Source organism: Cupressus sempervirens, chromosome 5 (assembly GCF_028749045.1).
Source record: "Cupressus sempervirens isolate cs-2001-9-10 chromosome 5, ASM2874904v1, whole genome shotgun sequence".
Taxonomy (NCBI): Eukaryota; Viridiplantae; Streptophyta; class Pinopsida; order Cupressales; family Cupressaceae; genus Cupressus; species Cupressus sempervirens.
The window spans coordinates 101,853,873-101,867,906 of NC_143122.1; positions in this window are offsets into that span (position 1 = coordinate 101,853,873).

Here is a 14,034-nt window from a genome sequence, read left to right on the forward strand (position 1 = left end):
TTTAATTGGGTTTAACATCCACATGCCCATTTTTGAATATCAAATATTTACAATTTAGATGCTTCAACTATAAGAAATTACAGTCAAATAGAGGAACTTGTAGGTGATTGCGGAAATCCTCTAATGGCCTTAGTAACAAATGCATATCTATTTGAGATAACAATAGGCCCTGGAAAAATACCACCCTGACAGATGTTGGGGGAAAACATTCAATTGATTAGGAGTATCATCACAACAACAAGTGAAAATGCCCAAATGGTTGGTTCTTTCCTAGCAATTTAAACTTCTATTCTCCAACCACAACTTGATCCAGATGAACACACAAAATCAGAGTTCCTCCCATGCCAACAAGTAGTTGCTGCAAGCATTACAAGTGGAAATGGTGATGCCAAAACATGGCATGAGAAATAACACCTAGGTGGGTACTACGAAGAGTCAAATTGCAGTTTCAAATCCATGTCAAACAATGGGCAATATTGGCATGAGAAACCTATAACCCCTCATCCCTAATTAGTAATGCCAGATGCTAAATACGGTCTCCCAATGTTGCAGAACAATCATGCCAAACAAGAAATATTAAGGATGCTCCAAATTAAGGCAATCATTATATGATTTTTCCATACCAGTTTGCTCTCTAGTCACTGAACATACAGTAAGGAAAGCACACTAACTCAAAATTTTTAATTTGAACCAAACAGTCCCAACATAAATCTAGAAACTATAATCTTGATGTAGGAGCATCCTAGGTTGGCATGTTATCCTACTCATTTATGTTCATTCTGGTAGTTTTTGTCAAGTTTTAGTCATTGCCAAGTTGCTGCAATTGTCGAGTGCAAGTAATTTTGTAGTTTAAGCCGAGTTCACTAGTACATTTGACTCAAATTTTTGACCAAAACTTTCGACCATCTAATAGTTTGGGGTAATTTTGGTTGAATTGTGATGGCTTTAGTTAAAGATGAGCCCGTGTTGGTCGAAATTTCGACCAACACGAGCTCACACTAAGCAAAAATTGAAAAAATGTTATGTTTGCCGCCTTAATCTTATTGTTACGTGACCCAGAAGACTCGTGCACTGAACCATTTTCTACCACTGCGATTTGTGGCCAGGAGTACGTTGCAAAAGGGTTTAATAGCGTCACATTGAAAGAGATTTCAAAAAGAAGGCGGCGTGAAAGGATCAAATAACAACTGAAAACGTTGAAGAGTCTCCTTCCCAGCGTTACAAAGGCGAGTTGAAGTTTTTTTTTATAGATTGACATTTCTTGCCTTGTTTTGAATATATTTATATGTACCCTATACAATATTTTCCTTTTTTTGTACTAGACATTTCTCATTTGCTTGAACCTTGAATCATGGAGTTCTTCCTTCAAGTGATCTTTATGCTCAATACCTTAACAAAGTGGTGAGGGAGTTTTATAGTGGTCATCTACTAAACTGTTTTAGCTAGGGATATGATGAAATTTGCGGGGGCAAAAATACCATAAAACATTAAAATGACACATCATGCATTTAAATTTTTAAAATTTCTTAAGTTCATAAAGATTTTACTCAATATTTTATATTGTTTGATGTGTAGATTTTCATTTGAGATATATAGTACCACAAACATAGCCCACTTGTGCCAAGTGCTATAGTAAAAAACATATAACAAAATCCCAAATGAAGAGAAGAGATATTTCTTCTGATTTGTCTCCTTTCCCTCCCGCTTGTCTAACAATAGCTACAACTAATCATCAGCTAAGAACATATATATAGAACTAGTGATGTCCACCCCCATTGTAGTAGTGAGGCCCTATTTTTCAGCATGAAGCAGGTGAAGATTCCCAGTTATCGAGTGCATAACCCTACCACAAACTTGGCCACATCATCAAATCTTTGTTCAATAATCTCTTGCCTCTCCTGTAGTTTCTTAAAGCTTCTCTAGGGTGAGATAGTTCTCTTCTTGTTTCTGGTTTTCACCTTCAGGAGTCACTTGGGTGTCCTTGACCTAACACTGCTTGTCTTTCTCCTGCTGACATGGAGGCGAAGTGAAGGTCTCTCCCTTTTCTCCCACCCATTTGTAATTATTAGGATTATTTGTAAGTTTTATGAAGACCCACAATAATAGAAAAAATGCACCGACACTTACTTGGAATCCAAGCATTCGACATCGAGTGGAAGATGGACCAGACTTCTTTTGCAAGAAAATGATCAACACTATATAATTAGAGAAAGGGAGAGTCCTTGCATGTTTTCAATAGGTACTCTATGTCAGGTGCTCTATCTACCATTGTATTGGACATGGAAATCAAGGTGTGCCTTAAAGAAAAAACAAATCTTTTCCCTTCTCAGAAACAGACCAGATTGAACTCTCCATTAATCTCAAGTACTAAGAATAATACTTAATTGTTCGTGAGATACCTATTAGACTGGTGCCTAGACAAGAAAATTTTAAAAAGTACTCTCATTCAGCTGGTCCATTAATCAGTGTACAATGTAGTGTGCCAACCACATTTTTCCCAGTTGGAACATGGCAATACAACAACGCACACTTCCCATAATTTATGTGTACTTATCAATCATTCACAGGTCCGTATCAAAAACATTATATTCTTGTTTGGCATTCAAGCATTCATTACAAACAGAAAGATAGAGCAGACTTATCTTGCAAAAAGCAATTAAAAATTACATGATAAGCACAGTAACTTTTTTGACCAGAAAGCATTGAGATTAGTTATGAGTTACTTTATAGAGCAAAAAATCATCACACCACCAAGCATTGCAAACCATCAGAAATAAGTTGGATAGGGGAAAGCAGAAATGTACAATCTTTGATAACATCTTAATGGTTTTAGGAAATCAGAAGCAAAAAATATTTTGAGCCATAAGGAAATGCAAATGAATACACAAATCAAATACTTTGGCCCCTATAATTTGATTATAAGATTACACAAATAAAAGCAATGTATTTTTTTAATATTTGTAAGTAGTGCAACTACTTATGTACTTCCTTTTAATTTACTTTTTATACATAAAACTAATTACATTTTAAACATTCTGTGATGTTTATCTAATAGAATGTACAATATGTTCAAGCATATATTTTCCTATCTCTTAATAACAAGACATTAGACTATTAATATGATTGTGACAAATTTGGAACATTATTTGAAGAGGATTATATTCTATGAGATAGTTTTGGAAGGATGATATGATGGACTAGAGGAAGAAAGTGATTTATTATTTTATTTAGGATTTTATTATTTGGATGAAAAATCAGAGGATGATTCAAAGTATTGACACAGAAAATACAATACAATTGAAACATTGATGCAAAAAGTTCTCATTCGCAACCCCTGTAATATCCTAGTTATATAATAGGGCTTTAGATAGTTATTAAAAAACATATCTTCTTTTCAAGCTCTCTATTATTTTGATGATGGATTCTCAATTTATGCCAGTGCAATACAAGCATCTGATTTGAAATGTCAATGCAAAAAAATTCTTCTCCCTTAACTCTCTGTTATACTGACGATAGAATGCGATTTAAAATGTCAATCTAGAAATGTTTATCTCTGACTCTATATTATACTAATGACAAAATGGGATTTGAAATGTTGATGTAAAAAAATTCTTCTATTCTAACTCTGTATCTTGATGATAGAATCTAAGACAACGAATTACACATTACTTCATTTTATGTTGCATGAAAGTTGGCCCTACATAAGTGCATTTAGAACTTTTTTGTGATACTGTACAAAATCTGCAATATAGTTACTCCTCTATTTGAGAAGTATTTTCAGAAATCAAAGGTGTTGTTGATGTGGTGACTATGATGAGGGTGCAATAATAATGTGTGGAGCTTGACCAAAGACCAATTTTGCATATAATAATATGAACCATCATCTTCTATTATTTAAGCAGTGTCGAAGGCCAAGCTTAGAGGGATTTATGTTGCTTCACTAATGTTAGAGTAGAATGAGAGTTCTAAAGAAGTATTAGCCACAAATCAAGTTGATAGTGCTAACAGATTTACAACAGTTATTCCAGAAAACAAAATTTTGGAAGCTACAGTTAGTTCATATTTAAATCTCCAGATCTCCCCAAGCTCATCAAGCTCATTAAAAATAAGAGTATTTGGATATCGTGTCTCACCACTACAAACCATTATAATTCTGTCATTGTACATTAAAATTCCCAAGATCTGATGCAGTTTACCTTGCATCCTCGGTAGAACCCAGAGATACTTGATATTGCCATCTCTATTCAAATCACAAACAAAGACATATGTCCCATCTTTAGACACCCAATAGATTTTCTGGTTCTGCATGGAAAATACTTGTAAAAAGCCAATTGGCATATAGTCATAAGACCTTCTTTTCTCGAAGGGAGCATCTCTTATTTCCCTTCTCTTATTCACAGATTTATAAATCAGAACAACAAATTTCTTACTTCTGACAAGGTAAAGATTTCCAATTATAAGGGTTACCTGATAGGTTTTTGTCTTGGGATCACAGTTGAGATGAACAGCCACATCATCATTATAATCTTTTATGTAATATGAAAGTTTGGTTTCTCTGTTCAGTCTTACATCTTCAATATAATGGGTCTGCATAGTCAGTGGATTGACCACTTGAAAGTTCCCGTTTCTCTTATAGCTATACGCCAAGAGGCCTCCATCTCTAGCTCTTAGACACCACTGCAAGTCACTACATCTCCAGTCTTCATTAAATATCTGCTTGTACCTTCGTCTTCTATTGATATCATAGAAAACAAGACCTTTGGAAGATCCGATGGTTTCGTCATAAAGTTCCATCACCAGCCACCTTTGTGCATTGCCCTGCTCCCATAGATTGTGAAAGTAAGCAGATCCAAAAATAATGCGTTGCTATGAAGTAGAAACTATTTGCATTTGGAACAGTGTGGAGAGGAAGTTTGCAAAATATCAAGGTCAAGATTTCCTCTGGAATATGACATGGAGAAAAAAATTCTTCCCTTCCTTCTACTCTTTTGTTTGATCCATCATCACTGCTTGATGAAGCCTCCCCTCTATTTTCTATAGCATTGGCCTCATCTATGAAATCTGTATGCTTACTGGTTCCATCTTCAATGTATGAGCCTTCTTCAAGGGTAAGCCAATTGGCATATGGTTCAGTTGATCCAAAGTCACCTTCATTTGGTGCAGCCATTGCCTTACCTTTGTTGTATGGAGACTTGCTTAAGCCTTCACCACTCTCCTCATTCTCTTAACTCGAAATGTTATCCAAGAAGATTTTCTTCTTCTTAATATTTTGGATGAACCTTGAATCATCAAGTTCTTCCTTTGAAGCCATCTTTGCACTCAATACCCTAACAAAGTGGTAAATGGACTTTATGAGGCATTTATGTTATAGTGATATCATTTCACTTAAATGACAAAATTTTCATTCTTTTATTTATTTTTGTACAAATATTTGTTTTAGAGGACATTATTCAAACTTCATTTGAGGTTCAATGTGAGATTTTTGGGGAAGAAGCTATGTTAAAATGTTTTCTCAATGCTTCCACATCGTTCCATCATTTTTTTCATAATAACAATCGATGATCTTAGGTTCATACAAAATTTCTAGATTCAAAAGAGGATGCATGGCAACATATTTGTTTGTGTCTTGGTAGACCTAGAAGCACCTACTAGGATGTCAAGGTAAATGATGAACACCGGAGGCCTACTCTAAAAGTGGATCTCTCCTCTTTAAGAGTGGTCTTAGTCAATAATTCCATATGAATATGCTTTATTTGATTGAATTAATTTATCACTACTATCGACATGATACCTTCATATCATTTGACTTCTTAATGTGATTCCTTATCTTCTAATTTCTCATATTGGTGCACATCAAACTACAATATTTGCCAATATCTTTCTTAATATAGTAATGGATGACTAAGATCCCAGATAGCAATGGATGACCAAGTTGTTACAGCGAGTATCCACCAATTAGTGCCAAGACTTTTGAGTGCTCTTAAAGGATTTTGATGTGCCTTGTTCTTGCTGACTTGCTATGCCCAATTCAAGCAATATGATTGACATAAGAAAGTAATGCCTAGCTTAAGATGGCTAGAAGTACGAACTACATAGCTATTTATACCATCAACTGAACATGTGAAAATTATACATACCAAACATCTACGCCTTCTAGAAATTATAGGATCATTTTAGTTACATTTGAAAACATTAATCAAGAAAAACCATATGTGCAGATATAAACATTAATCACAACATGTCCAATTTATTTGCAGATATATTTTCCTGTGAAGAAAGACCACGCTTGACAATATGAACGCTGAACAAAATGAGACAATGGCTGCATTGTGGGCTCAGTTCCGAAGAAAACCTAATAAATGTTATTGTCCTTGCAAGAAGTGTAAAGGCTTAAAGACTCGAAGAATTCTAATCACAACAGCCCAGAGTCATTGTAGGCAACATGGTCATGTTGAAGAGGGCCACGATTTTCGTCCATTGCTGGATGTGGATTTCCTACTGGAGGAACATGGAGGTGTGAATGTCCAAGCTGAGGATAACACTCTCATGGAAGAAGATGATAATGTGCCAAAGGACTTGATTAAAGAAGATGGTATTGGGGCAGGTGATGAAGAGGCTCACAATGATGGTACTAGTGAATCTGATAATGATGATGAAGATGGTCTTGATATACCTTTACTTGAGAAGGCACACGAGCCCTTATACGAAGGCTCCCTAACAACTCTACTCTCGGCTATAGTGTTGTTGGTGAACTTAAAGGTTATGAATGGTATATCCAATGTAGCAATGTCACGTATGCTAAGGTATGTCATTTTTGTCATCTTTAATGTTAGCATACAATTACTATTCATTATATTAACAATGCATATTTGTTGTTGTAGGTTGATTAGTGAGTTTTTGTTACCACCATCAAACATTTTGCCTCGTTCGTACCGAGAATTATCTAACATTATGGATCAGATTGGAATGAAGTATCAAACAATACATGCATGTCCTAATGATCACATTCTATATCATAAACAATATGAATTTGCAGCAGAATGCCCTGATTGTCATAGTAGTAGATATCGGTCAGATCAAATAACAAAAAAAGTGCCTCACAAGGTTCTTTGGTACATTCCCATTATTCCACCTCTTCAACGGTTATTCAGGTGCGCTACCTTGGCACAATTTATGGATTACCATGCACATAATAGAAGTCAGGATGACATTATGCGAATGCCTACCGATGGTTTTGCATTTAAAGAGATAGAAGAAATATGGTCACACTTTAAAGAAGAACCTCATAATTTGAAGCTTTCATTGGCAGCAGACGGTGTCAATCCATATGGAGATATGGGATCTGTTTACTCAGTGTGGCTTATTTTTGTTATTAATAATAACATTCCTCCTTGGATGTCCATAAAGAGGGAGCACATAATGTTGTCAATGATTGTGCCAGGTATTTTTATCATTTTATAGTTATCTAAATTAATTTATAAATAGTGCATGAAAATGGTCATAATAATAATGTAATGTTTATGTTCATTCAATTGCTAGGTAAATACCAAGTGAAAGATATGAACGTGTATATTGAGCCCCTAATTGATGAGTTGTTGAAGTTATGGAGTGGCATCACTATGTATGACATCTCTAGACCGATAGGACATCGACAATTTCAATTCCATGCAATGCTTGTATGGACAATACATGATGCCCCTGGGTTAACTCATTTTTGTGGTATGTTATATTGTTAATATCACATATTTTTGGTCTGTTATAGTGCTTACACATTACTATCAAATGTTTAAGTTGCGCATGATAATTGTACATGATCTACTTCTACATGATCTTGTAGGTCTTCAGACAAAGGGAAAATTTGCATGTCCAGTTTGTGGTCCAAAGATGAAATCTCGTCATTCGAGAACTTTAAGAAAGCAAGTGTTTGATGAGTTTAGACACTTTCTCCATAATAATCATAGGTATCGAATTGCCAAAAAAAATCTTTTCAATGGGAAAGAAGAGACATCATCAAGGCCAGGAAGAATGACACCTCATTTATGGAAGTTGGAATATGATCGACTAAATTGTCGAGGTAATATCCAATTTGTCGTCCGAAGTTTAAAATTTGTGTTTTGATATTGTCTTATATTTACTAACGTTGTAGTTGATGCTTGTGAAGGTCGTCAAGGCATCAATGACCAACTTCCTAGAGGAATGAAAAGTTATCCTACTCAATTTAGTAGGTTACCATACTACAACGATCTCCCAATTGCGCATTTGTTTGATGCTATGCATATTGGAAAGAATGTAACAGAGACACTATGGAAAATGTTGGATGGAAGGCATGATAGAGAACAACTTGCCAAAATTTGTACCGACATTCATGAATCCAATCATGCACTAAAAGCTTCCATTGAATCAAATAGCAATGGAGACTGCATAAATACAAGCGCCCTTCCTTGGTTATTAACGGAGCAACAGAGTGATGCATTAAAAGAAGTCATAAAAAAAAACAAAATTTCCAACAGGATTTGCTGCAAATATAAGCACTCTTCTATCAAAGAAAGGTGATTTTGGGCCTGGGTTGAAAACACATGATTGGCATACCTTCATCAAGGTAAGTCATGTTCTCTATTTACAGTATATTTGTAAGATTGAATGTACTACCTATTGCATTATTTAATAATATATTGAAATGATCATTTTTAATGATTGCAGTTCGTCCTACCTCTATCCCTTCCACAACAGTTTGACAATAGTATTAAACAAGTTATATATGATCTTGGAAAATACACGAGGTTAGAAGTGTTTTTTCTTAGATTTGTAGCTTTCTCTTAAATCTATTGTATAATTTTATTTGAAATCTCGTTTATGTGGTTTTGTGTGTTGAATCTCTTTTAGGTGGTTATCATCTAAAGAAATTGACAAAAAAGATATAAAATATTGGAAGAGAAAAATTTCACAGCTTATGTGTGAAATGCAAAAGTGTTTACCTCCAACCTTTTTCAATGCTCAAGAACACTACCTCATACATCAAGTTGAGGAGATTGAATTGTGTGGACCTATACAAGCTAGATCAATGTGGATGGTTGAGAGGAACTTAAAATTTATGAAGGGCTTGGTTCGACAAAGAGCACATCCTGAGGGTTCTATGATAGAGGGATATATGATATACCAGACCATGGTGTACATTACTGAATATCTTCCAAAGTTTGCAGCAGATATCCATGTAGATTGCATTTGGGATCCCAACTCTAATGACAAATTCGAAGGGGAGTACCTGAGGGGGAAAGGTAGATTGAGGCGGGTGAGAGGTATTTATAAGTTTTTTTTTTTGTAGTTTAATAATTATTCATCATCGTCAATATATATAAGTTGTTTCTAACTAGTGTAATTGTCTTCTTTATAGTTGGTCGTGAGTGGGATGCACTACACTTGTATATTGCAAACAATCTTGATTGGATGATGGTATGGATTGAGCAGTCTCAAAAAAATGGTCGCTCATTAACATGGGATGGTGTTGTATTGTTCGTTAAAGAAGCTCATCGTAATGGAGATCCCAATGTTACACAAATGGTACTTGATCTAATATATGGCTTAAGAGATACAAAGGTACACATAAGATTACTAATCATCACACATAAGTTTAATATCAACTCACAGATCGATGCAAATAATCTTGACATGTTTGAATAATTGTAGGTCAAACACCACAAAGCTATGTACTACCATGGCTATAAATTCCGCACAAAAAAGTCAGATGAAACGAAGAAAATGTGTGATTCCGGGATAAGTGTTGTCTTCGTGGTCACCAATATTTCATCTAGAACTGGCATACATCCTCAACGATCTAAAAATTGATACTATGGCATTTTGGATGATATACTTGAGTGCGACTTTAATTCATTCAAAATAGTTCTATTTGTCGTCAAATGGTTTAGGTTACTACTAAATCGAAATGATCCTGATAGGACTGTTATTGAACATGATAGTGGATTTACTATGATTAATACAAGGTCATTTGAGCCAGTCGGAGATGAGCCCTATGTTCTTCCAAGCTAGTGTGAGCAAGTGTTTTATTTTGGTGTTCCACAGAAACCAGGTTGGTCATTTTTTGTTAGACATGACCCAAGAGGAAGGCCAGTAAAGTATAATGTGATCGAAGAAGAAGAAATTGAAGAAGCAGAAGAGGAAGTAAATGATTATGAGGAACAACAGTTACCCAGTGGTGAAGATGAAGAAGATGGTGATGATTTTGGTCATGCTAACGATAATGGTGATAATGATGATGATGATGTTGATGACGATCATGATCATGGCGATGATGGTCATGATGATGGTGGTGATGAAGATGATGATGATGGCGATGAAGATAGTGTTGATGGCAAAGAAGATGGTGGTGGTGACGACGATGATCAAAGTGACAAGTATGATGATGGTGATGATGATGATGATGATGACATGGATGAAGATCATGATGATCAATGAAATGTCCAGCTAGGATCAATGTCAACTATGATGGGGTCTTGTACGACCAAACTTTTCTTTCTAAACCATATGTGCACATATAAACATTAAGTAGAACATGTCAAATTTTTTTTAGATATACACATTAGTTACACTAAATTTTTAACTTAAGAAAAATGATTTACATATACAATCTACTTTATTATTAATATTTTTTTTTGGTAAGTCTATTACTTTAATTTCGCTACTGATTTCTAAGACTTACTAATTTTTTTCATAGGGCGATATGGATGCACCATCTCAGACACCTTCAGTAGAGCTAAACATTAAATATTGTAAATTTTAATGTTAATATAGAAACAGATGTCGTATTATTATGTTCTTTTCTTTGTGGCTTTGGAGTTGTTTTGATGAAATTTTACTAATATTTAATGTCACACATGATAGGAAAAAGCTAGAATGACCGCTGATCAAATGCGATCTGAAATACGGGCTTCATATCTACATAACATCGCCCTTAGTACTGACCCTGTGTTCATCACCCAACAAATCAAGCAAAGATACACTGATGAACTTGTTAACATTATCATCAAGGGTGACAAAAGTGAGGAGAAAGAGGCACTGAGAACAGAATTGGGCCGTAGAATCCAATCTTTGCAGGTAAGCAGTAATTTGACTAAAGCAATAATAGAAGTTCAATAGATATGAATATTTTATACTATCTTATGGATCTTGATCTCTAATTTTATGTGTACTTGTATAGACATTTGTGCCATTTGTGACATCACATGGTGAACATGGTGATGGTCGTTGCGCACAACCTTCGTGTCAGTAGCACTTTGTTTGTTTTCATCAACATTATAACAGTTACTTTTTTTTTGTGGACATTTCTAGCTAGTATCCCATTTGATCTTTATCCATTGCAAATGTCTTTGCTAACAATATTGTATTCCTTAGCTCATGATGACGTGCGAATTCCTCCTTCGATTGTCGGTCCACTATTGCCTACTGCATTGTCGGCAATAAGGGCCACGCAAACATCCTCATCTATACCCACTAGAACTGGTAAAACCTTGTTTTTCTAGATTTTGTAATGTATTTGTACAAGTTGATGAACAATGAAGTAGCATATCAGTGCTTAAATGATGTCTACAGAAGCTTGCATACACACAAACACATGCATACACACACCACGCATACATACATACATACATATATTGTACTACGTAGGCAAGATTTTGTGCTACTTTTTGAATTAATGTCAAATCAAAGCCAAAAAACTTATGAACACACCCCTACAACTAAGCCACACACTTAGCAATCATAACAGTACCGTACGGAACCGTACAACCCACTGTAACAACAAAATTACCAGTAAATCATAGGTTTTTTATTCGTTTTGTCCAAGCATCGACTACAACCTGATCTCCCTCGCCTTCTGAGATCACACATGATATATATAGAGGCCTATAGGACCATTGGAACAACCAAGTAGCCATTCCTCAACTTAAAACAAACAATAACAACTTTTAAACAATACCGAGCAACATTTTTAAAAGTTGTTAGCAACTTTTATATGCAACTTTTTGCATTTTTGCAAATCTGACTACCTAATGAAAAAACATTTTTGCTAGTCAATTTCTTCAATTTGATTATATCCATAAGTATGCTTTAATTCATTTGGTGTCTACTTTAATTGTCACGATGTTTCAGTTGACAGACTAGCAGAGAGCAGTACTGCTGAAGTTGATCCATTTCCTGGAGCAGTTCGTGTGATTAGTACTGGTTCATATGAAGGGGCATTATTGTTGAATAAGAAAACTATGTTTCTGTTAAAAGAACGAAAGCTTCCAGGTGCTTTAAAATTATTTTTATTTAAAGTGTAAAATTTAATTTATTTTTATATTACTCATTTTGGACTGATAAATCCTTTATGTTTTTGTGGGTAATAATGTTTTCTTTGATCATCTTTTTCATATGACATTGAGACTATTCGGACCCACCATACGTAAAAGGTACGTAGTTTCATATTATTTCTACATAATTTTTCTTTTCTTTGATTTACTGTAATATATTAAAGCTATTGATCTAACAATCTATTTGTTTTTAAAAAGGTGGAATTTACAAACCGTGGAATTAAAAAATCAGCTCATTGCATCTTTTGATGAGAAATTTGGAAAAGACATGTTTGACAATGGCCTACTTCTCAAAAGAGCAACAAAGCATTTAAAGACTGTGAGGGATCAATATAGAAGGGCTCTTAAGGATAACCCAAAGTACAATCATCCAGCTATGATTCCACCAATGGAGTGGAATGAAATAGTAGAAGATGCAAAGGAGAAAAGGCTATGTGAAGATAGAGGTAATGAAGCAGCATAGGGCAAAAAGAGGTATGTCATGATAGTATTAAGTACATTGTAATCATGCACTAATTATTCATATTTGTAAATATATAATCTAAGATGTTTGAAATTGTTCATAGATTGCAGGACACATTCGTGGCTACAAAAGCGAGACTAGAAAAGTTTGGCCAACACAAACTTGGCTCTGGTGGCTATATGAATCTCCAGTCTTGAGTTGTAAGTAGGAGCAATGATATGAAATAATTTTTTTTAATATAATGTTGCAAACAATTTTGTTTAGTGAAACCATACATACAAAACTGATGATATTAAGCAAAAAATACAGGGCACAGAATTCAATGTGGAGGTCACAGATGAAGATAGAAAACTTGCCTTGAAGGAAGGCTATAAAGTCATGGCTGCACGCCTACACGAAGAATCTATAAGCCTTGCCCAAGAATCCAGTTCACCAAATGATATCTCATAGGTAAATTGGTTAGATGAAAAGTAAATCAAATTGAATAGTTGATCCTTTTCTTTTTTGGTATTAGTTTTGAACGTAAATTGACTACATAACAATGTGCATAACATTTTATTGCAGCCTTCATATCCTACCGCAGAACCTGCTCGTGACGAAGGCCATAATGTGCATTATAGTGGTGGAGGTATTAATTTGCTATTGGAAATTAATTATGCAATCAGAAATATGAAATGTTCTCCTTCCATTTATTGTCCAAGCATGGTCTTATCCAAACATATATTCTATGCTCATATATTCTTCGCTATTTGTTGTTTATTAAATCATAGTAGTTTGCATTTCTTGTATTATGTATTTAGGGTATTCTTGAGCAATGACAACTAGGTTTATAGATTGGCAAGGCAATTTATTATATGATTTGGAACATTCACATAGTTTTGTTCTTATTTCTCTAACACTACTTTAAAGATTATCTCTGGTTGCTGAAACATATTCATTATTTTAAAATAGGGATCTTTAAGCTTTTGATTGGAAGTTGATTATGATTTCCAACTCTGTACTTTGATAAATCATTTTTTATAACAAATCTCATAGAGTAAATATTGTGAAATTGCTATCATGAGTTAACTATGTAGTATTTGAGTCAAATTTATTGACTCATATTTCATGTGCAGTGCTCAAAATGAATCCATCACTCATGATAATATTTTTTTGAATATTTCAGAGCATGTTGAACATCATGTCGAAGGAGTGGAACATGTTGAC